We start from the raw sequence: 25,230 nt of genomic DNA on the forward strand, positions 1-25,230 counted from the left end.
GGGAGGGAGGAAGGGAGGGAGGAAGGGAGAGAGGGAGGAAGGGAGAGAGGGAGGAAGGGAGGGGAGAGGGAGGCAGAGAGGGAGGGAGGGAGGGAGGCAGGAAGGAAGGGAGGGAGAGAGGGAAGGAGGGAGGAAGGGAGAGAGGGAGGAAGGGAGGAGGGAGGAAGGGAGGAGGGAGGAAGAGAGGGAGGGAGGAAGGGAGGAAGGAAACAAACAAGGAAGGGATAGGAGGTTGGGTAACACAGTCAGGCCTGTGAGGACTTTATTAAATGTGGACACTGGAGTCTCACCCTAACACTGCTCGAGGGCAGAATTTTATATAAAGAAGTTAGTTTTTCTCTATCAGGAGGTCTTATTGTAAGGCAGATTCACTAACAAGATAGCCCTATGGATGTACTCCAGGCAACGGCAGGATATAAAACTCTGTATTTTAAATATCAAGACATATATAAAATGTTTTGGGGTGCCTGGGTGGCTCAGTAGGTTAAACGTCTGACTCCTGATTTTGGCTCAGGTCACGATCTCACGGTTCATGAGATTTCTTGCTCCATGTTGGGCTCCATGTGCCGATAGTACAGAGCTTGCTTGGGATTCTCTCTCTCTCTCTCTCTCTCTCTCTCTCTCTCTCTCTTTCTGCCCCTCCCTGGCTCATGCATGCGTTCTCTCTCTCTCTCTCTCTTAAATAAATAAACTTAAAAAAATAAAACCTTTATAAAATATTTCAAACATACAGTTCTAATGAGATAGTATAATGTAAATCATAAATAAACTTTTGAAGTGACCACCAAAACAGGCCTCCATCTATTTTATGCTGATCATTAACCAGGTCTATGTTACACTAGAGATTTCTTTTATTAACACTGAAATTATATCAGTTAACTATCTGGTACTTAAGCTTACATAAATTATTGAAGCAGTTTTTATTGCGCGTATGGGGATATATAAATAACAAAACCAAGTAGATTTCATTGGTATTCCACTTGAATTTTGTTGGCCAAAAGGGCTGTCTGGTGCCACAGACAGGCGTTTCTCCTACCATCAAATCAGCATGTATTTGAGGAAAAAAATAAAATCTTCCCGATTACGGAGGGAATATTTTACCTGTTTTGTACTTCCTTTCCTGAAAATTTCACTTAGTTTTTGAATACCCCACCAAATTAATGTTGAAAAAAAAAAAAGAAAATATATTAATGTGACCCACATTCATATTTGAAAGACATGTAGAAGGTGAGGAAACAGGTTCAGAAAGTTAATGAATTACTATGCTACAGCCACCTAGCTAAATATTGGCAGAGTTGGAACCAGATGCCCAGTTCCTGGCCCCTCAAGCTAGGACTCTTCCATTCTCCAATAAGGTTGTAGAAAGAGCTGTGTCATGATTTTTACTTAGTATGAAGGCAAATCTGCTTGGCAACACTGATAGTCATTTTTTTCTTTCATCAAATAGACTAAAGAACTCCCCACCCTATTTACTTTTTTGCTTTGGCTGCCAGGAAACTCAGCCACGATAGCCTAGGATTTGGTGCTTGTTTTCTACTCAAATTACACAACTCCCAAACTAAAACTATACAGTTTTTATCCTATAATTTTAAATGTATGTCTCATGAATTACTTTCAGCACTACGTGGAATATTTATGTTAAACAAGGAAAACAAAACAAAAGAGCATTTACTTAAAAATGGAGAAAAACATGTGAAATCTGAATCTGAGTTTTAACACGCAGACCTCTAAATTAAAGTTTTGTATTCTAAGCTCATATTTTTATCTTTAAGAAAAAAAGAGAAAACAAGACTATTTTTTGTTGCTGTTCCTTCAGAAAAAGCATAGACTCTAACCTGATAATCTAAATATGAATCATAAATTATAATTTATTAGTGATGGTATTTTAGACATTTAATCTCTTCGATTTTCAGATTCCCAAAATTCAAATGTGGAGCCATCAGAACGATTTGCCAAGAGTAATGTAAACCTGACTCAATGTCAATATATCTTTAACACTTCTTAACTTCAGGCTCTCCCTTATTCTTCCTTTTCTGGTTAATAACTTTAAGATATAATTCACACATGGGGAGGAGGATGGGGGGATGAGCTAAATGGGTGGTGGGCATGAAGGAGGGCACTTGTTGGGATGAGCACTGGGTGTTATATGTAAGTGATGAATCCCTAAATTCTACTCCTGAAACCCATACTACACTATATGTTAACTAACTGAATTAAAAAGAAAAAAGACGTAATTCACATGTGATAAAATTCAACCTATAAAATGTACGATTCAGCAGCATTCATTATATTCACAATGTTATGGAACCACAACCTCTGTCTAGTTCCAGAATATTCTCATCACCCGGAAAGGAAATTCCATATAATCCACCTCCCCCACCGAGTCTCCGGGGACAACTCATCTGCTTTCATCTCCATAGATTTGCCTATTCTGCACATTTAGGAGGAACAGAATCATACAAAATGTGTCTTTTTGTGCCTGGCTTCTTTCCTAAATTTAGCATCAAGTTTTCAAGGTTCACCCATATTGTAGCATACATCAACACTTCATTCCTTTTTACAACTGAATCATATTCCATCATAGAGATATGGCACACTCTCTTACCTGTTCATTAGCTGATGAACTTTTCAGCTATTATGACAAATGCTGCTATGAACATTTGTACACGTTTTTGGTGGACATGTTTTACATTCTCTTAGGTATATATCTGGGAGCAGAATTAACAGTGCTAGATTATATGGTAAGTCTATGTTTAATACTGAGGATTTTTCAAACTGTTTTTTCAAAGTGGCTACACCATTTTGTAATTTGACCAGCAATGGACGTTATAATCCCTCATCATCCTCATCAAACATTGTGTCTGTTGTCTTCATTTTAGCCATCCCAGTGTGTGTATCTCATCATGGTTTTGCTTTGCAATTTCCCTAATGGCTAACGAAGTGGAGCATCTTTTCATGTGCTCATAGGCCGTTTGTAGATCTTCTTTGGGGAGATGTCTATTCAAATATGTTGCCTATTTTAAATCTGGGCTGCCTTTGTATTGTTGAGTTGTGGGATTTCTATTTATTCTAGGATACAAGACTCTTCTCAGATACATGCTTTGCAAATATTTTCTCCCAAATCTGTGGCCTGCCTTTTTACTTTCTTGTGTCCTTAAAGCATAATAGTTTTAAATTTTGATTAAGTCCAATTTAATACTTCCTTAGCCATTATGTGTGTTTGCTGTTATATCTAAGAAGGCTTTAACTAACTTATTAAGGTCTTGAAGATTTACTCTTCTGTTTTCATCTAAAAGCATTATAGATTTAGCTCTTACAGTTAGATCTATGATCATTTTGGGCTAATTTTTGTGTATGGAGTCCAATTTCATTCTCTCCATGTATGGATATACAGCAGCCCCAGCATTATTTGCTGAAAAGATTTTTCTTCATTGGATTGTCTTGGCACCCTTGTGAAAATCAACCGACCATAAATGAAAAGGTTTATTTCTCAACTCTTGCTTCTGCCCCATTCATTTCTATGTGTACACTGTAACCCTAGTACCACACTGTCTAGGTTTTATAGCTTTGAGGTAAATTTTGAAATTGGACATTGTTAGTCTTCTAAATTTGTTCTTTTTTTCAAGACTTTTCCCAAGATTATTTTCAAATGAATTGCAAGGTCAGTTTGTCAATTTCTGCAAAATAAAATGCAGTTAGAATTTAAGTAGGGGTTTCATTGAATTTATTTACCATTTTGTGGAATGCTGCTATCTTACCAACATTAAGTCTTTCAATCCATGAACATGGGACATCTTTTTTTTTTTTTAATTTTTTTTTTAACGTTTATTTATTTTTGAGACAGAGAGAGACAGAGCATGAACGGGGGAGGGTCAGAGAGAGGGAAACACAGAATCTGAAACAGGCTCCAGGCTCTGAGCTGTCAGCACAGAGCCCGACGCGGGGCTTGAACTCACGGACCGCGAGATCATGACCTGAGCCGAAGTCGGCCACTTAACCGACTGAGCCACCCAGGCGCCCCAGGGACATCTTTCCATTTAAGATTTAATTTTTTTAAATGATGCTTCATAGTTTTCATGTTCCAAGATGTTCAGTGTTAAAGACATTCCCTTCTATTCTTAGTTTGCTGAGTGTTTTTATCATTGAAAAGATGTTGAATTGTCAAATGCCTTTTCTGTACCTCTTGAGATAATCACGTGGTCTTGCCTCTTAGTCTATTAATATAACGTATTATACTGATTGACAGTCCTGTGTCAAACCAGCCTCATTCCTGGGTTAAATCTCACTTGGTCATGGTATATAATTATTTTTATAGGTTGCTAGATTCAGTTTGCTTGTATTTTGTTATGGGCTCTTGAGTTGATATTCACAAGGGATTTTGTTGTGTAGTTTTCTTGTGATGTCTTTATCTGGTTTTGGTATCAGGGTAATGTTGTCCTCATTGCAGAAGTTGGGAAGAGAATGTTCTGTGCCCCTTCTTGACCTTGGGCTTCATGATACCATATTTACACCAAGAACCATTCCTTACTATGTTGACTATTCCTATTTGCTAATACCCTTTCTCTTCAGCCTCAGTTTTGCTGTTAGCCTGCTTCTATGGAGCTGATGTTTCTGACATTTCTAAGCTATTGGCCCTACTCTCACCTAGAAGTTCTCATATGCTACTAAAGTCTTGGGGTCACCAAATGCACAATCCTGGCCTATCCCTATTCCCCTAAGAAGAAGGATTAGATTAAAAAAACAAAACAAAACAAAAAGCTTTGCAAGCTTTAGAGCATCATGCAAATATTACTTTCCCAATTTCACTTTTCTCCATTATTGGTATAGCACTATCTATGGTTCCCAGGATCAAAGTATTGTTCGTTATTACTGGTAGTCTCTTAATGTGTATGGTACTGTTTTAGTAAACTTGCTGTGTGTTGTAAAATACTACAGGTGGCATAATAATGGCTTATATATTGTCATATGTAAACTTAGAAGATCACCACAGAAAGGTAGGCAGGATCAACATGGGCAGTCTGACAGCTGACAAATAGGAGAGAAAAGCAGCTCAGGACAGTTAAATGCCTGGGAAATAATAAGAGTAGTAGTCTATGCCTCTTTCTACATCACATCTTTCCTACAGAAAGATGAAGAACGTTTAATATATCATGATGGAAATACTAAATCTCTTGCATATATTTATTGATGATTAAATATCATTTGTACTGTTGATATTTTTTAACCAGGTTTTCCCTGCTGAGAAAATCAGTAAGATAAGAGAGTTTAAATTAGTAGCAGTCTGTTGTATACATATTTTTCATCTTAACTCTATTGATTCAATAAAATAAAACAGCAGGGGCACCTGGCTGGCTCAGTTGGAAGAGCATGTGGCTCTTGATCTCAGGGCTGCAAGTTCAAGCCCCACGTTGGTGCAAAGATTACTCAAATAAATAAAACTTTTAAAAAATCACAAAAAATAAAACAACAAATATTTTCTGTGAGTTCACCATAGCAAAGCAAGTGGGCATCCCCCAAAAGTTTATAATCTGGTGAGGTATAGGATTTGAAGATTTATCTCCCTCAGGAAGGTGAAAAAAGACTCAAACCTTTGCCAATTCCATGACGTGTGGAAATATAGCTCCCAACCAGTCAAGATGTATGTGGATTTCTGGGAGGTGTATGTTCTCAGGGTCTCCTAGATCTCTAGCATCAATCCTGATGCTAAAACCAGCACCGCCTTCAATTTTCACATCCAGAACAACCACATAAACTCATCTGAGGGTTTAGTAGCCCTTTTTACTATAGGCTCCTAGAGTTTGGCGCTCTTTTTCTAGTGTTCTCAGCATTCGTAAAATGCCTTGGGCTACCTCTGTGGTGCTCACTGGTCCCATCCGGCTTCAGGCAATCCTTCATTTTACCGGCAGTTTCTCTCTCCTTCCTCTCTTCTCTGGTTTCTGCTCCCATCCCTAGCTCATCTTTATTCAGAAGAAAAACAATAAATTCCTTCCCTTTGTGCATGCAGAGTGGCTTGCCCCTACTTAAAGCCTTGTGGCTCCAGTTACATACAAGTCTTTGGCTGGGAGGTGAGAACAGGGTTTATAGCTTAAAGTCCACCTCCAAGCATTCCTAAGGACACATTTTCCATACCAAGAGAGTTTTGTTCTGGAGGAACTTGGTGCCAGCTGTTAAGGTAATAAAAATTTCTTCAACTTATTATATATGCAAATCATAATTACACAAGGCATAAACATGACTTGTGATAAAGAAAAGAATAATAAAGTACTATGGGATTAAAGGGAGAGAGGGTTTCATTCTGGTTGAGATCAGGACAAACTTAATGGAGGATACCAACAAGTAGGTCTTGAAGAATACTGACAAGCTGCCGTATGTGGTGAAGAGAAAGCAGAAGAGATGAGAACAGAAAAGATGAGGACAACGGTCCAGATACCATCGACTTTGTTCCCTATGGAGAACTACATTTTGTAGGTCCTAGAAAAAAATCAGGATTTTTTTTTTTTTTGAGGAAAATCTTGGCTTATGAAAGTAAAATTTATTGGTGAGGAAGTGATTAAAGTCAAGGCCCTTATCAATTAGAGAGCCATTAACTGCTATGACCTAAGAAGTAGATTCTCCCTGAGCCAAACTAGTGTCTTTAAATCTGAACACAAGAGGACCAATTCCAAGGCATTTCAGGAGTAGATCTGTCAGTTCTTGGTGACCGGTTAGAAAATGGTGGATAAAGGAAAGAGGAATGATAGGTGAGCCCAATGGCTGAGCCTGGGTGACCAGGATAAGAGCAATGTCATTAGCTAACCTAGAGTCCACAGGAGAGTGGCAAGATAGGAAAAGCTAATGATTCAAATTAATGCACATATAAACAATAGATACATGTTTCAAAGACAATAGAGTGGCACTTTCTTTTCACTTGCTAGGCAAGTAATAAATTAAAAGGGGAGTAGAAACTAGGTAATAAAGAAGTATTTTCAAGGATAACTTGAATGGATTTCATAAAAGAAAGCTCATAAAACAAATTTAATGGTAATGGAATTTCATTAAGTGCTGTCCAATCTGTAATTGTAAAGGCCAGGTACTTTGCAGAGAAAATTAGACGAAAAATGCATAGTTTTTGTTTATTCAGTCAATTAACATTCATTAAATTTGTTTGGGGATATTACTAAGTTTATAGTTGGCAGTTTATATACTTGATGACCTAGGTGATTGCTTTTCTGATTGGTTTTAATTATAGGAGTTTGTTTTCCTGGACCTCAAAGAGATCCACTTAAGTGGAAGGGGGCACAAGGATGAAAGAAACACATTTGGAAGCTCTTGCTATTGCCTTAGGCAGCTTGCTGGGTGTTTTGCATAGAAGAATAGCTTGAAATAGTGGATGGACTGAAAGACAAGAGTTCAGAACTACCAGGGTAAGAATCTTGCTGTTGAAATTTAGCTTTGTCTTAGAAAAACTTAGTAGCTTCCCTAAACTTTGCCTTTTTTTTTTCTTTTTTTTTTTTTAAGAAGACAGTAATATCTACCTTGCAGGGTTATAAGAAAGATTAGGGTTATGAAAATAAAATCCTGTATACATACAGGGGGATATTCAGGACAACAGAAGTTACTGTTGTTTCACTTTGTGCTAACCTCGATTATTAGCCCCATTTTACAGATGAGGACTCTGGGATTCAGTCAAGTTAAGTAACTCACCAGAGAGCACAAGGGTTAAGAGGTGGGTGCTGACTTTTTTTTTTTTTTTTTTTTTTTTTTTAGTCATTGTTATTCCAGTCATCTAAAAACACTTCCTGGCAGAGGGGATGTTCAACAGAAATTTGCTGAATATTAATGAAAAGTATCTTGTATCTATGTTTCTCCCTTTCGCTTGATCTCTGAATCCTAGAGGGTTGCTGAGCTCAGTCTTCTGGCCACTTTTCTTTTCTGTTTCAACTCTTACTCCGGCTGATCGTGTTCATTTCTATGTCTTGTACAGTGTGCTTTACATACCATCTTTTTGCATGCTACCCATTTTTATTTCTATAGCCCCTCTTCCCTGAGCTCCAGACTCATGTATCTTTTTGACCTTCTGCTTGTGTGTCCATCAGACATCTCGAACATGGTGAAAGCTGAACACATGACATTCTCCCCCAAACTCCCTCCTCCCCCAGTTTTCTCTATCAGAGGAAATGACCACTGTTCTCCTGGTGGCTCATTATCTCCCATCTGCAATCTGCCAATAGGACCGAACGGCTCAACTTTCCAAACGTATCCAGACTTCGATACTTCTCACTAGCTTCACCACCACACTCCTCTCTTATCTGGCTTCCTGCTGTAGCATCTAATCAGAATCCTTTGTCCTTCCATACCCTTTCCCCTTTCCCCACACTTTTTTTTTTCATGGTAAATATATGTAGCATAGAATTTACCCCTTTAATAATTTTTAAGTGTGCATTTCAGTGGCATTCAGTATATTCACATTACACAAGCCAGAAAACGAGAGGAGTTAAAGTACTAGGGGAGTAATGGGAGGGAGTATTTCATTCTGGTTGAGATCAGGGAAGCTTAATGGAGGATACCAACAAGTGGGTGTTGGAGAATACAGACAAGCAGCCACGTGAGAGGCGAAGAGAAAGCAGAAGAGAAGAGAACAGAATGACCAGGCCCAGATACCAACTGTGAGGGTTCTCTTCTATAGAACTGCATTTTGTAGGTCCTAGAATATCAGGATTTCTGTTGTGTTGTTTTGTTTTAGGAGGAGAATTTTGGCTTGTGAAGGTAGAATTCATTGCGAAGGAAGTGATTAACGTCAGTCATCACCCACAGTGGTACCCAGGTGTGGCCTTAAGCATGATCTCCTCCCTCCTTCCCAAAGCCATCCTGAATGTCACCCTAAGCATGCATTCATTAAGTCTGCTGGCCTCCATTCATTCTAGATTGTCACCCTATAGCCCTATTATTAACTGAAATTCCTTAGTTGCCCCTAACATTCTCCCTGGTTCCTTCATTCAAAGACCTATCTTCCAGTCATTAAAACCTATATAATGTAACTCATTTATAGGGAAAATGGGTGTGCAGTTTGAGAACTGTTTCATGGACTAGTGACATTAATTAAGGATATTGTTTCCAGAAAGCCCAGAGTTTCTGTGAATTATAATCTATTCCTCCTAACTTAGAGAGTTAATTATCAATATAATAAATATTTGATTCTACCAGCTGCCAAAATAAACTGTAGTACTTTACGACTATCTGGCTCTAAGAGAAAATAAAATGATTTACAAAATTTAAAAAATCAGTGTTTTATGATCTTCTCCATTATCTCATAATTTCCACATGTTTATATCAGGTGATGTGTCTACATGTTGAAGATCATATTGTCAAGCAGGCACTTGTATTACCAAGCATTTGTGGTGCTTCTGTTATAGATAGCATGGCTTCTGTAGAATAACACTGAGGATGACTGTTAGATGGGTCGATGGCACGAACGATTAATGGGGTCTGCTGTCATCAACTGTTCAAACGTGCCTGATAATAATCATCAGTGCAGGTTTCAGGTTCATTCACAAAGCAGTTAAGGCAGAAAAATGAGGTATTAATGCTTGTTATGAAAAAAGAGTGACCCAAACAGAAGTGCTTCCCGGTAGAAAATTACAGACTAATAGATATGCTCTAGTATATATCACAATTTCTAGCTTTCATTACAAAAAAAACTTAGAGCAATAAATGAAACATTTTGTTTGATTAGTAATTCTCTTTATTAAATACTAAATTCTAAAAATAAATTGATGCTTTAATAAAAAGGTTATGTACCACTGATTTCTGAGATTTCTTCCCCAGTTTTCCTTCCAATCAATACAATATATTTCTCTTTCTTTTGTCTTCTATCTAGACTACCTGAAAGCAACTTCTGAGACCCTTCAAGAAGCTGATGTGTTCATAAACCTAATAAATCACTCTTAATGTATTCAGTGTATTCAGTGTATCTATTACTGGCAATGAAGGATTAAGTATGAGTTATCAGAAAACATCTGTGAATCAGATATAAAGTTCATACTAATTACCACTTTAATTTTTCTTGTTTATTGGGTAATTAAAACATACTTTAATGTAGAACAGCAAGACTTTGACTTTTTCTAATTTTGTCTATGAATATTATGCATTTGTGAAAATAAATGAAACTGTCTCAGTTAGCTTTATCTGAAACCCATTTTTCTTTTTCACAGCAAGAAGATTAGTTAAAGAATATGTATCAGTGGGAACTAATTAAGCATCTTCTTTGGAAAAATTCCTGTATGAATTTGAAGATGACTGAATTGGCCAAATGCACCTTGGCATTAATATATGAGTGCAAACCAAGGATACCAAAATATCTGAAAATTACACTTTGGTGGATGTGGGGAATAACTTAATTGTTACAATCAATCAAGACTATTTAACTTTTTTTTTTTTTTTTTTTCTCCACACTGGGTGTGGAGCCCAAAGCGGGGCTTGAATTCACGACCCTGGGCTGAGATCAAGAGTCAGACACTTGATCGTCTGAGCCACCCAGGCACCCTAAGATTATTTAACTTTCTTAAGTCCACTTCACTCAGCACACATTTTTAAATGCTCACTCTATATGTTTTTCCGTGTGTGTGTGTGTGTGTGTGTGTGTGTAAAATGGGCAAATAGAAAAAGATACTGTCTCTGATTTTTAGAACTTAAAATCTGGGTGTTGTTTCTGATTGGGAAACAACAGCGATAACAAAAGTAATCCAAAGACCAAGTGTGAGCAATTACAGGGCGATTCAGACAAAATCTATGAGTGCCGAGGGATAGAAGAATGTCAGATCACCCTGAAAGGATGCACAGTTGACAAGCCATGGAGGACCCAGACCATGATGAACTCAGTCACGACGGTTTTCATGCAGCTACCACTTATGATGCTTACCACTTTTTAACTCTGGAGGCTGCTCATCTGTTACAAGAGAAGGAAGTTTGTAGTTAAATGCTTGGGGCTGTAGTCACATCACCTGGCCCCACACATCTAACTGTGCAGCTGGACAAGTACCTGAAGGCCTCAATACCTCACTTTCCTTTCTATAAAACGGGACAAATAATGTACTTGCCTTATAGGACTGTTGGAAGCATTAAATGAGCTAATACATGTAAAGCATTTAAGATAGTTCCTGCTACTTGCCTAGTCTTCGCTAGTTGGCTGGCCCCAGTAAATCTTCCCTCACTCTCAATTTTTGGCTGGGAATATACTAAATATTATTATTTACCTCAAGGGAAATTGTGCAAGTGCTCAAATACAATTCAGTTAAAAGGATGTAGGTCAATATAGTCAACAATACTGTATTGTAAACTTCAAAGGTGCTAAGAGACTAGACCTTAATTGTTTCCACCACAAAAAAAAAGAAATGGTAATTATATGACATGATAGAGGTATTAGCTAATGCGAAGATGGCAATCATATTGCAATACATAAATGTATCACACCAGCACACTGTATACATCAATTAAATCTCAATAAAAAATAATGAAATGTATGTCAGATAGCCCATAGAGGATATAAAAGTGAAAGCACAAAGTCAGGAAAAATTTAAGGAGCTTTATATTTCTAAAAAGTTTGCACGTGCTTGGGAGCAACGGTTGGGAGAATAAACACGCCGTCTATGCCTCTTTTCTCATTATTGTTATCTGATATTCTCCAGAGACTCTTTGGCACCACTGTAGACTGTTAATTTCTGAATCATTATTACATTTACATAGAGATGATGATACATAATCAGAAAACATTTTAAAGTAGCTTTGCCAATGATAAAAACATTTGTAAATTTATCTGGGGTTGGCACCTTCTTGGATCATTTTGTTTTTTAAACAAGCTAGATTTCAGGGTCAAATAATACTTTTTCCTTTTAGCAGAAGCACATTACCTTCTGAGGCAGGTAAAAATTGCTACGATGCACAGGAATGGACAGTCTGGAGCTGGTCTGGTGAGCTACAGGGGCCCAGCACTTCTAGAATTATGCAATTTGGTAGGCTGCGTGACCATGAACCTGTGACCTGTGTGCATGCTCTCAAAGTAACAAAACTTTCCTACATTTGAGAGTTGCAAGGCACACCTGTTTCAGCCTTAGCACGGAAGATGATTTCGAACTCATCGTGTCATGCACCCTCTAGTTCTATTAAGTGAGTTCAATTCCTGATTTACTGTTTCAAAGCAACCAGTTGGACTTTCTTTGCCAAGTGTTCTTTTGTCTCAAGGAGCAGGAGTTAAGGAAAGCATTCTTGAAACACCCTCTATGAGTCCTGAGGGGAAAGCATTTTGTGCTCTAGCATATGTCTGAGTGTGAGAGCCTCTGTAGCATATCCGTGTGTGGGCAGACTTTTAGGAAAATGCAGGAAAAACAGCAGAGCAATCTGCTCTGACAGACAGTACAACTTATGTACGAAATCCTCCCCAGTGCTAATGCGATTTACACATCCGTGAGACAGGCCTAAAAATTCCAGGAGCAAAGGCAAAACATAAGGCGTAAAATGGGACACAGTCTCAAGTGTTAACAACATTTTTACATATCTCATTTGTTTTCAAGTTTATAATAACTCCTTCCATTGCCACAGCATCTTTCCTCTGAGAAGTTAAACTTCCTCTAAAGATGTTTTACTTGTTTGTAATGTTCCAATTCATCCTGACAATGCTTCCTCGGAACAGAGAGAAGCTTATAGGAGAGAAAACCCAAAGTGCAATTAGCAGCCTGCAAGGCTGGCCCTCAGATGCGTTGTACCATCAATGCTCCGAAGACCCACAAAAGCTCCGGGTTGGTCAGATAGAACTGTGGTTTCACAGCCTTAAGCCCTGGTTTCCTTGCAGGACAAGAACCTTGCTTTCAGATTTACAAAGAATAACAGTAAAGAGTTCTCACAGCAGCCCACTGGATCACAGTTATTCTTATGATTCTTAGGTCGACAACACCTTCCCTCTTAACTCCACGGCAGCTCTCTTAAGCCGTATACCGTGGAACTTTCAGAGCCTCAGGGTTATTATTTTGGATTATTTCAATTTCAAGTACGTAAGGCTAATAAAACAAGACTATAACTCTCATCTTTGACCTCCAATTATAAATTTCATTCATTTATCAATAGCTTCATTACTCTCAGTGGCTGACTTTAAAACAATAAATTAGAAATCTAAATTTATTTTTTGGAAAGTAAATTTATACTAACAAAGCACCACTCTGATCTCTTTAAGTATTCCTAAGTAAGGTTTAGATTTAAAGAAAAAAATTTTTAATGTTTATTTATTTTTGAGAGAGAGAGACAGAGACAGAGTGGGAGCAGGGGAAGGGCAGAGAGAGGGAGACACAGAATCTGAAGCAGGCTCCAGGCTCTGAGCTGTCAGCACAGAGCCTGGCGTGGGGCTCGAACCCACAAACTGCAAGATCATGACCTAAGCCAAAGTTGGACACTAACCCACTGAGCCACCCAGGCACCCCTGTAAGGTTTAGTTTTTACAGATTTCTGGAAGAAGAGGTCATCATGAGATTTGTTACTTATTTAGTATTTCACAAGCATTTACTGAACACCTACTATGGCTGAGCACAGCACTAAACTCTAGCGATTCAGCCATGAGAAACGCACTGTTACACATGTAATAAACATAAACCAGTGATAAGAAACTTCATGTTCCTATAGCCACTTACACTGACCTTTTAAAAGAGGTTGTAAAGCCTATTGATATAGTGGGTTTCAAGCTCAACCCACCCACAATTCTTTTGCTTTCTGGTGTTGAGCAGAACCAAAAGAGTCAATTTAATAAAATGCTGAGTATTTAAAGATAAAGCAAAAAAAAAAAAAAAAGTGATAGAGGCAAAGGACAGTGCTTATTATTTCCTAGTCTTGCTATCAGCATTAGACTTGGGGAAGATTCCTGAATATTTAAGGCATTCTGTGGAACATGCACAATTTTTCACTTGGAAAAGCAGAACATTTTAAGAACTGAACCAAATCTCTGAAATTACTTGCTAACTTTACTCCAGTCAAATCTGAGTTCAAAAGATAAAGCATATACAGATTTCATTCTCTACTTAGAGCATGACAAACAGTAATTTTCCATTCTCTGAACTTTTTGATATTCAAATCATAATAGCTAACAGCAGCTAACATTTATGGAGCAACTTAACGTTTGCCAGATACTTTGCTAAATCTTTGACATGTGTCATCTTATTTAGTTCTTCCAACACTCTGAGAACATTATCATTCCCATTTTACAGATGAGTAAAATAAAGCTTAGGCATGACCTTAAAATGAATAAAGTCAAACAGAATGTTAGTAATTAACATCAATTCTCTTAGCATTGAGGATGTGAAATGGCAGAGCATTTACTTCTGAATGAGCGCTCAGTATTATAATCTAATATTTCCTTTAAGGAGACATTTCAGCCAGAAAAGACAATAGTCAGCTATTTCTGTGAGGGACCTGATGTGGCTCAGCTCCCCAACTGCTCAAAGGAGTGATTGTTTCTTAGTTCTTTCACATCACCCTCTTATTAAGTCAGGGAGAGCCACAGTTTAGTCGCATTCTCCTGACCACGGAGAAAAAGAGTCAGCCTTCAATCTCATCCTTTCTCTGCTCTTTTGTTCTCTTATATAAGAAAAGCCCATATTGTTCTATCAGTTTCTCCACTTACGAATGAGAAAAATCCCCAGACAGAAGGCGGGAAGTAGCAGGTTACATTTCCAATGGACTGAGGACATTACCCTTATATGACAGCAGATTCCTCTTTCTTCGGCTCCGGCTGCACTTTATTTCCAAAGTCTGAGCTTAGAAGATGAGCTACTTCGAAGAGGCCTATTCATCTCTGAATTACAAATTGCCTGTGCCAGGTGTTACTATTATTCTTGCAGAATACTGGCAGAAAGGGTTTACCAGGACTTCCCTCAGGATCGGCTCTTTTTTAGGTAGAGTCTTAAATTCTGTTGTCTGATCAGTGCTATCTTCTATAAAATAGATTACTGTTTTCAGATCCTGAAAGCACCAGAGAATTTAGCTTTGCCTAAGGACTTACTACATAATTCTTTAACAATTTAAATATTGTATTTAGAAATTAAGAGGCGAAAAAAGTACCAGGAGAAACATTTTCTCATTTGATTAAAGTTACATGGAAACTTCTTTTGAAATGGCTTCTAAAAAACCTACCAAAAGATATGGCGTGATATTATGTTGTATGCATAATTTATGTGCACTCATGTGTGTTTGGAAAAAGCTTATCTTAGAAGTACATTTTATTTTATTTATTTTGTAAGAGAGAATGTACACATGCACAAGTCGAGGGGAGGGGCAGAGGGGCTGAGGGGCAGAGAGAGAGAGAGAGAGAGAGAGAGAGAGAGAGAGAGAATGAATCTCAAGCAGGCTCCGCATTCAATGCAAAGCCTGATGCTGGGCTCAGTTCCATGACCCTGGGATCACGACCTGAGATGAAATCAAGAGTCGAACACTCAACCAACTGAGCCACCTAGGAGCCCCTAGAAGCACATTTAAAAAATCATTTTGGTAACAGCTTGCTTTAGAACCACTGTTAAGTTCATAATAATCACTTTTTTTTCCCTAAGGTCCTGCTGCGCTAATGAGAAAAACCAAGGTGGTTTCTAAGAAGGTTGTGGTGTTCAAGAAAAGGAGAGAATTCATGACTAGAAAGTGCACTGAGAGTTCTTCTAAGTCGCTAGTTCCTTGAGGCAGAATTGTATTTCAAGCATTCCAGAGGGAAAATCAATCTATACTTTTAAAAGGTTTTGAAAAGCAGTATCAAGAACCTTTGTGACCTCTCATGTTTATCTGGAAACTCCTCTTTCCTCCATCTACAAATATGCTTCCTTACTTCAAAAAAACAAAACAAAACAAAACAAAAAACAAAAAATGAAACAAAACAAAAAAACCCAAATGCCAAGATCTAAGGCATCTTTGTACTGAAATAAAATAGAGCAGTTTGTCTGCTTTTAAATTTTCCTTACAGAAATAGTAATTCAGTTCCGACTTTGGGCAGCATAGGTTAGGTGATCCAGGGCTAAATTTGGAATGAGAAGATCTACATGTGCCAGCTCTGTTGCACAGTGGCTTCGTGACATAGCATGAAATCACCAAATCTCTATTTTGGACCCTTAATTACATCACTGACAAAATGGGGTCAATAATACCTGATGTTAATGTCCCAAAGGTTGGTTGTGAATTTCCTGCAAAAGAATGCCTGAAATAGGATTTTAAAAGGATAGATGTACGCCCCTTCTAGTAGGGGTCCTTTCAAGACAGGTGTTTATAAAACCCTTCTTGGTAAATGCGTGGTAGGAGTGGAGAACAGGTGGCAGGGGTCTGGGTAGTAGACATCCTGGAGGCTGGCTCAGCTACTCAGGAGCTTGTCTGGTATGGGGAGGGGTGGTGGCTGCACTGGTGAGCCACTCCAGATGGGGAACAGAGGGGGATCTGCTACAGGAGCAGGTGCGCAAGCATGGAAGAACCATGTAAGAAAGGAAAGGAGAGCAGCACGTGCTGCCTATGGCTAGCATGACACCAGGGTGGTCATCACTTGCAAAATTTATATCAGGATATTATGAAATAAAACTACAGTGTGAGATACAGATACAAATACAGATATAGATCTACACACATAGGTGAATGTTTGTGCGTCCTCCACTTTCATATTTGAGCTTGTTATTTCTGAGTGGCACCGGTTGAGAGTTTACCTTCAAGGAAGGCTAATTCTTCAGAAATGAAGAATGCTGATATGTATGCATCCTGGTGTTAAATCCTGACGTGACATTTGCACCCCAGAGGTACAGACTGCTAGCTTTAGCCAGCTACATCCTCTGGACCAAGGCCTGCTAATATAATCAGTCATTTTTATGAGTACCTACAATTATAGCAATTACTTATGGATTAGAAGAAACAACTTATTCATTTATTCCCTAAGAGATGTTGGGGTTAATGCATTTGTATTCATTTTAAAAACATCGCTCATTATCATAAATCAACTACAATATGGGATTATTTTTGTACATGTGCTCTTTGACCCCTGGGGACATAAGGGAATAGACAATGCATATTGCAAATGCACATTCATTTAAATGATATGTTTCTTGTAGGAAACAGGTGACCCTACTCTTACCCAGTTGTGAGTAAGGAATCAAGCAGTTATAAAAGAGCTCACCATGAATGGGGCTCTGCCAACAGCCATGCAGTAGGTTCTGGCTTTCCTCCTCCAGTGTACTACATCATGTGATATTTAGGCCAACTGGAATGAAGGCTGAAGGATATACTCTAACCAATATAACTACAATCACTCACATTTATCAATATTAAATGATTAAATGCAATTATTATATTAAACCCAGATTGTGACAATGACCGGTTTCATAGTTTGTGAAAGCATGTGTGAAAATTACTATATTTCATATACTAAGTCAAATTCCCAAGTGCAAAGACAAAAAGAAAATGCTTCTTTGCCAACACTTGCTATTGTGCTGCACATCTAGAATTTCTAGAATCACAGGGTCCAGGTGCATCGATAAGCACCAACTTGCAAGTGCAAGGCACTGCTTCAGACAATGACGAGCAGGAACAGCACCGTGATTCTGATTTCACTTACTGCTATTTTCAAGATACCCAACAGTTTGAAAGCACACAAGTCAAGGGCATATCACTACACAACTGAATCAACAACAGGGGAAAACACGAGTGGTCCTGTGATAAATGATCCATCATTTCTATATTTCAAGGAAAGCAATATCCTACTAAGCACATAGTACATGCTGCCTATACCGCGTAAAAGGTTGTTGTTGAATGTCTGACACCTTCAAAATGGGTCTCTAAACCCAAAGAGAAATACGCACCCTAGTGACACTTCACAGTGGAGTAGCATCAGGTTGGTAACGATCCACGGATGAAAACAACAAACAAAAACACTGCATGACCACAATTAAAAGTGTGTATATGCACATGGGCAAATGATGAAGGGATTCCATTAGTTCAGTTATTTTTCAACTTATATACATGGTAAACCACACTAGGACTGAAGGGGTAAAAGTAATAGAGACAGACACAATTTTTTAAGACTTATAAATGAAAAGTGAAAATGTAAATAACTTCTACTCATGAATTCCATTATCACCAGTGATGTTAACTCTGAAGGCCAACACATGAGGCAATATCTAAATGTTAAACTGGTGAGGCACAGAGAGCCCTACCTGTGACAAAGAGGTGACAGTCTCTAAAAAAGACCAACAACACACAGCAGCAACTTCACTGCTAATTCATTCCCGAGTTTGAACTCTTCATCTAAAGACAGAAGCCCCTCTGGGGTACCTTTATACTCCCAGTCTCAGTATAGTGCTTGGCCCAGAGTAGGTGCTCAAAATATGTCAGACTTCCAAATACAGATTATTTTAATCGAGCAAATTTGGAAAAACTCTTAAAATATTCCAGAACATTCCAGAAAACATTCCACAAGAATTTGAGCACTTCAGTTTAAAACTATGTCCCATCCCTTTTAGTCTTCCTTCTTCACACATTTCTTGAGTGCCTACTATGTATGGGCCAGGCCTTTTGCAAGGTACTGAGGATTTAGAACCTACTGCGCGCGTGCGCACACACACACACACACACACACACACACACACACTCTCAAGGGTTGTGACAGAATTGCTTGATGGGGACCCAGAAGAGGAAGTGATCAATGCAAAAACCAGGGCGGGGAGGCTTACATTGTGGAGAAGGATGTTTTCATTAAAGGAGATTATGTAAGATGAAATGGAACTTTGAAGAACATGAACCTGGAAAAGGTAGGTAAAGGAAGAGGCGTGAGCAGAAGGGATGCGGTAGAGGTATCAAGGTCAGCTGAGCATATCATACTGGGGAATTTTGTTAATCTAAGTCACAATTTCGTTATCTGTAAAATATTTTCTAGATGTTAATGAGACGTTAGCTATATATAAGCTCTGTCCTTACATAAACTAGTTTTGCCATCTCCTTCAAATAATAATAGTCAACATTTCTTGAGTCTGCTAAACACTGTCCTTAGAGCTTTATATGTATTACCACATTTAATCCTGCCAGTAGCCAGGGGACAGGTATTAATAGCAAGCCTTATTTTATAGATTAGGAAATCAAGGCACAGAGATATTAAATAATTTGCTTAAGGTTACAGAGTTACTATGGGGTAACTGACATATGAAAATAAGCAGGCAGATTCTTTAATCTCTATTCTGCCTCTCTTCATTTTAAAGATTAAGATAATAGTATGTTTCAGGACTTCTCCAAGGATGGTTATGAGGAATAAACGAAACAATATGCATGCAACTGCATGGAACTATAAAAAGCTTCAAAATGTAAAATATCTTGAAAGGTGACTCTACCAAAGTACACTGTCCATTTCCTGAGGAAATCAGACTTCAGTGTTTCCCTTTGGAGAGAAGTACTAAAAATGAGGAGTTTGTGGAGAATCACTTTGGAGACCTCCCTCTCCCACCAGAGGATGAATTATTTACCAGCAATATAACCAGGCATGCCTAGGAGCAAATTATTGATTTCAGCGCCCCTTTCTAATTCCATATCTGGTTCCCTCTGTCATCAGGTGGCACAGAGCCCACATGAGGCAAAGTCAGACACAAATGACACTTGGATGATTGTCCTTGAGGACATGGCTAATTAGAGAGTTGGCATTTTAATAAAAATAATGGCTGACATACATGATCCTTCCCCGTTCAGACCTTTAACCTGAATTAACACATTTAAATTTCAATCTGCTGAGTTTTGAGAAAGAGATATTTTTGTTGTATTGTACCTCAGAGGAAAATGGTGATGAGGAGTTTGATGATTCCCTTAAGCCAAACAGCCAATAAATGTAGCAGACAGAATTTGAACTAGCATCCCCTGATCCCAAAGCTTCTGCTTTTCCATGGAGTTCCTCAGACTTCTGTTTTTTAATACTTATTCACCCCGGGTCAGTTTTAAAGGCCTTAAAAAATTACTGGAGAACAGAAATCTACATTGAGTACTTCAGAGGCCACATCTCCCTCTGTGGCCAATTACATCACTAGATCTGCTTTGATGGACATTTCCTATAAAGTAAATGATCTTCCCTTATTTTCATCAGGAGGTGCTTTCCAATGTGTGCTTTGGGCCCATGGGCCCATGGCTGCTATGCTCGTGGTGAGGTCCAGCTCCTTAGTGCTTAGAAAGTAAATGATTTAACTTTTTACACCAACATGGATTGACACTTTGCACAGTACCACTTAAAATTCCGTACCCGTTGAGTCAACCAACAGATTAAAGAGAAAAAGATATTTATTCTCTGTTCATCTGAGAATGTCATATGCCTTAATGCTGTCAAACCACAGACCCGCATTTAAATTTTGTTCCAAATCTTATTTCCAGAGTTGTGATGTTTGTGGGTACTTGTGTCTTGGAAGGCATGGTGATAAAAACTAGAAGACTGGTTTTCAAATCCATCAATACACACACAAGAAACAAAAAAAGCCATCGAATTAGCACATCCAAAGGACAAAGAATTAAAACAAAATTGCCCACACAAAGCCCATCCAGGAGGTGACCCTTTTTTATAGGACTAATTACAAGGAAATATAAAAGGGCAAGCTTTTATTAATCAAGCTCTTTTCACTCAGCCATGAAGAACTGCTAGGCAGCAAGAAAGCAAAGAGACAGGGTGTTAATGTAGCCTGATAATTAAATTCAGAATCAAGTGGATCAGAGGGAAGGGCATACATGGAAAAGTCAGGTGGAGGTAAGAATTGGAACCCTAATCCCATAGAATACTATATGGTTTGTGGAAATAAGAGAAAAGGAAAGCCATCAAATATACATTTTTAAAGCATCGGTAAAGGAGGCTACATTTAAGAAGAAAGTGAAGAGTGAAAATAATACCACTGAGGCATTTTGTAACATCTTGCCTTGTAGAGCATAAAGAACTTTCCTACATAATCTCCTCCATTTATTTTCATATCATTCTTGTGAAATATATCGACAAGAACAGGCATGAGGGACTCAATCTTGCCCCAGATCACATAATTAGAGAGTGACAGAACAAGTCCCAAATCTCGGAAATTCAGGTCAGTGTTCTACCATTATCCTTTAAACATTTTGTCAAATATAATAGTTAGAAGCAGAGAAAGGGTAGAAATGAGGTAGCCAATGTTTAAAGATGTTGCTAACATGAAAAAAATTCTTGTTGTCCTCGGAATCTGAATATTTCTACTCGTCTTAAAATACTGAATAAGGGGTGGGAAACAGCCATGAAAAAGGGGAAACCGCCAAAGTCCAGAGATCAAAGTTCTGATCCTATAGGTTAAATTCGCTGTGCAAATGAAGCCGAAAACCGGGCCTCAGTTTTCCCACCACAACAAGATGGGGATGTCGAAAGAGGATTCATTTCATCGATCAGTATATGTGCCCTAGCCCAATGTGACGTGTGCTGTGCTGTGCTGATTCACAGACACAGGCCAAAAAGAATGATGACCATAAATCATGATGAAGGTGAAAATGTGGTTCATACGGTGGTGTATGATCAGAGAGGAAGAAGAGGCTGATAGAATGGGGATTGTAGGGAAGATTTTGCACTGGAGAGCATTCTTAAGCTGAGTCTTTCAGAATGGTTTTCTTAGTGAACAGTGTACACTTTGGAAAACATACATTCGGCGTGGCTGGAACGCGGGGTCCGTGGAGGTGGGAAAGCAGTAGCAGAGTCGTCTTGCAAAGGGTCTCATGAGCTGTGCTAAGGGCTTTGGACTTGTAAACAATGGCCAGGTCTGGCAGAACTGTAAAGAGAGGAGCAATGCCCTTTGCATTTTACAGGCATCTCTGCAGGCATGGCAAAGATCGGATATGGGTGGGAGCTGAAGGAGTCTGAATCCAAAGAGACCAGTCAGGAGTGTAGGTTAGTATTTCAGGCAAGAGATGATGAGGGCATGTGGAATGAAGAGCCAACACTGCCAAGAGATATTTAGGTGGAAGGATGCTGGATTGGGTAATCAAATGGATGCTGGTTTTGACAGAGTAAGGGTTAATCTCAGGCTTCCAGTTTGGATGGGAAGTAGGAAGAAGACTGGGCTTGGAAAATATGAACAAATAGACTCTTCTCCAGTGCTGGTCTTCAGAAGTTAGGGGACTTGGTGTTTGGCAAAAAGATGCCTTCCTGTATTTAAGACCTATTTGTTTAGCTGGGGCTGGATGTCTACAAGCAGCCCTGGGCTGGAAAAATAATGGTGCAGGTGTCATTTTACGATGGGCAGTTGACACATGCAGAGGTGGGGCAAAAAAATGGACTAAAAGTGAACTGTTTGCACCACGAGGACACATGTCTTACGGGTGCTACTACAGCTTCTGTCTGACTTACCTGTGGGTATCTGTGGCTCAAGCACTGTACTTTAGAGCCACCGGCCTGTATTTTGCCAAAAATTTTTACCTCCACATTTTCTTCATCTCAAAACCTTTTCTGTCCCTCGCCATCAAAGATAGATGCACACACACCGTCGGTCAATACCATTTATATGCCAGTGCTGCCCAATCTGTATCTATAGACTTGCCTTCTCCTCTATGCTCTTGGCAATAACCACAACTTGTTCAGACAAAAACCAGGTGCCACTGACACCACTTCTCCACCGACACCACCCTAAACCATCATCCTCTTTCTCCTCAACCACTGGTCTAGCCCCTTTCCTCATTCCCCTGCTTCTGCTCTTCTAATCCTTTCTCCAACAGAGCGGCCAGAGTGAGCCTTAAAAATATGTACCTGATCATTTCATTCTCCTTCCGCGGCTCCTGTGACACCCACAGACTGTAGACTGTGTGCTTCTGTCCAGCCAACCTCTCCGACCTTATCTTGTTACACCCACCCCCTACTCACTTTTTAATGTTCCTCGAATGTTCCAGTTTTGTTCCCATCCCTGGGCCCTTGTTTCTAGCACCTGGAATAATTTCCCCCAGATCCTCACGCAGCTGGCTCCTTCCCATCCAGCTCCCAGCTTCTGTGTCAACTCCTTTCAAGAGGCTTCTTTGTGCCCAAGCCTGTTGGATGGCATTCCAGTCATCTCCACGCATATCCTGGTTACACTTTTCATCGGTGTACTCATCGCTACCAAACGTTTGTTAGTTGTCTGCCTCACCGTACCAGACGCTGAGCTCTGGGAAAGCAGAGGACCTGTTTGTCTTTTTAAATACACCATCCCCAGAGTGCCGACAAGTGGCCAGATCATTGTGGGTGCCGTAATTTTATGGAATGAGGGAACCGATGAATGAGCACACATATTCTGGAAAAGTGATGATGCTGTTGAGTTAAAAAAATTTTTCTGGCAATTTCAAAAGTGTTCAGGTTTGTAAAAATGACAGATAATGTAAATATTTAAATTGCAACTGAAAATCAAATACAGGCTAAGAGAAAGAACAGATTCAGTTAATGTGTTCTAAGGCAGCAGTAGGATTTAAAATAAACAAGGAGCACTGATTGCCATCCTCATTTTCTAGAAGGTATTGCCAATATGTTCTGGTATTTTTTGAAGCCCTTTCCCCCCTGAAAACCATCATCACAATCATCAACCACATTCAATCAAGTCTCCTATTCAGGAACGGAGAGAGGGGCAGACGTGTAAACTCACACACGTTCTCTTCATATTTTCTCACCTTTCCAAGCCAGTTTTGTGTTTCTTTTTTTTTTTTTTATTTAACGTTTATTTATTTTTGAGACAGAGAGAGACAGAGCATGAACGGGGGAGGGTCAGAGAGAGGGAGACACAGAATCTGAAACAGGCTCCAGGCTCTGAGCTGTCAGCACAGAGCCCGACGTGGGGCTCAGACTCACGGACCACGAGATCATGACCTGAGCCGAAGTCGGCCGCTTAACCAACTGAGCCACCCAGGCGCTCCTGGTTTTGTGTTTCTTTAGTCCTATAGAAGGCACCCTTCACACAGACGACCATGTGAGTAGTGCCCCCTGGGGCTGTGCACTATGACAGTCCTCAAAAGAGAGAATCACAAGCCAAATGCGGCAGCACAACATTTGTGGCTGTGGAGGCTTCTTTATGAGGGGTGCTTTTCTGGTAAAAATGTCTTCACAATACAATGAAAAAAAAAATGGCATTGCTATGTACAGTCAGTTCCTAATATAACCAAGATGAAAAGGAACCAAACGGCATATTATTCTTGAGGCTGGTGCTGTGACAGTTTTAGGTTTTAGCTTAACTTAGGGTTAAGTCTCAGGGTCCCTTCCTCTGAATGGTATCCCAGGGACTCTCCGCTCTCCTCTCAAAAGTGTCTCTCCTACCCGCGCTTCCCTGAGAGACAGGAGAGCATCAGCCACACAATTCAGAGGGAATGTATACTCCTGGTGTAGTATATGAAAGAGATGGGGTGTGGGTTATGGGAAACACATTATCTATTAGCCAGGGTAATCGTGACCTTCAAATAATTGAGCTTTTATTGTATGGGAGGAGGACTTCTGATGATTTAACATAAGTTTTTATGATCGAAAACAAGGTTACTGTCCACAAAAGTAGAAAAACCCACGAGGGTCCGCAGTATTTCATAAGAAATATTGGCACACTACCAACAGGGAAGGAGACAGAATGAGCCCAGTCCCATTTAGATGTAGAGACTGAACACACTGGCTGCATTTCAGTTTTATGATACTATTACATCAACGCCTACCTCAGGTCCTTTTGAGTGTTTACAGCAGGCTCAGAATTTATCAACTCCTACCTCTAGGTGGCAGCAACCTCCTGCTGTTCTCAACGTGGTCGCCTTTGGCCTTTGTTTCCTACCTCCACTGTAATTCCACACTTGCTTCCCTTTCCCAAATAAATACTTCACAGCCTGTAAACTTTGGGGAAGATTACTGTAAGCTACTTTCCCTGCAAGAAATCAGTCCATTCTTGCCGTTAAGCTACAGGGTTCTTCAAAGAGTACAAAATAATTCAGGTCTAAAGTGAAAAAATAATAGAAAGCGATTTTCTTTCTCCATATCTATCAACCGCAAACTCTAAGGAAAGCAATGTTTTTCTTTACGGTCCTCTGAGGAAAAAAGGCAATGAGTAGAGGAATGAGAAAATTGATGGAACTGGAGAGATTTCAATTTTACAATAATGCTAATTTAATTTTATGGGTGATTTTTAAATAACTGCTTTTCTGAAGGATGTAACCTGAGTCGTCCATTTATGAGGGCATTCCAAATATATCACAGGATGAGGAGAAGATTCAATGATCACACAAAATTGGTAACATACA

At 39.2% G+C, this 25,230-nt stretch overlaps 1 protein-coding gene across 4 annotated transcripts in view; it reads right to left on the reverse strand.

Moving 5' to 3' along the window:
- Positions 1-25,230, reverse strand: part of KLF12 (KLF transcription factor 12) — a 435,411-nt gene that overhangs the window by 29,438 nt on the left and 380,743 nt on the right. The gene's annotated exons all lie outside the window — the stretch shown is intronic.

Source organism: Panthera uncia, assembly GCF_023721935.1.
Source record: "Panthera uncia isolate 11264 chromosome A1 unlocalized genomic scaffold, Puncia_PCG_1.0 HiC_scaffold_16, whole genome shotgun sequence".
Taxonomy (NCBI): domain Eukaryota; kingdom Metazoa; phylum Chordata; class Mammalia; order Carnivora; family Felidae; genus Panthera; species Panthera uncia.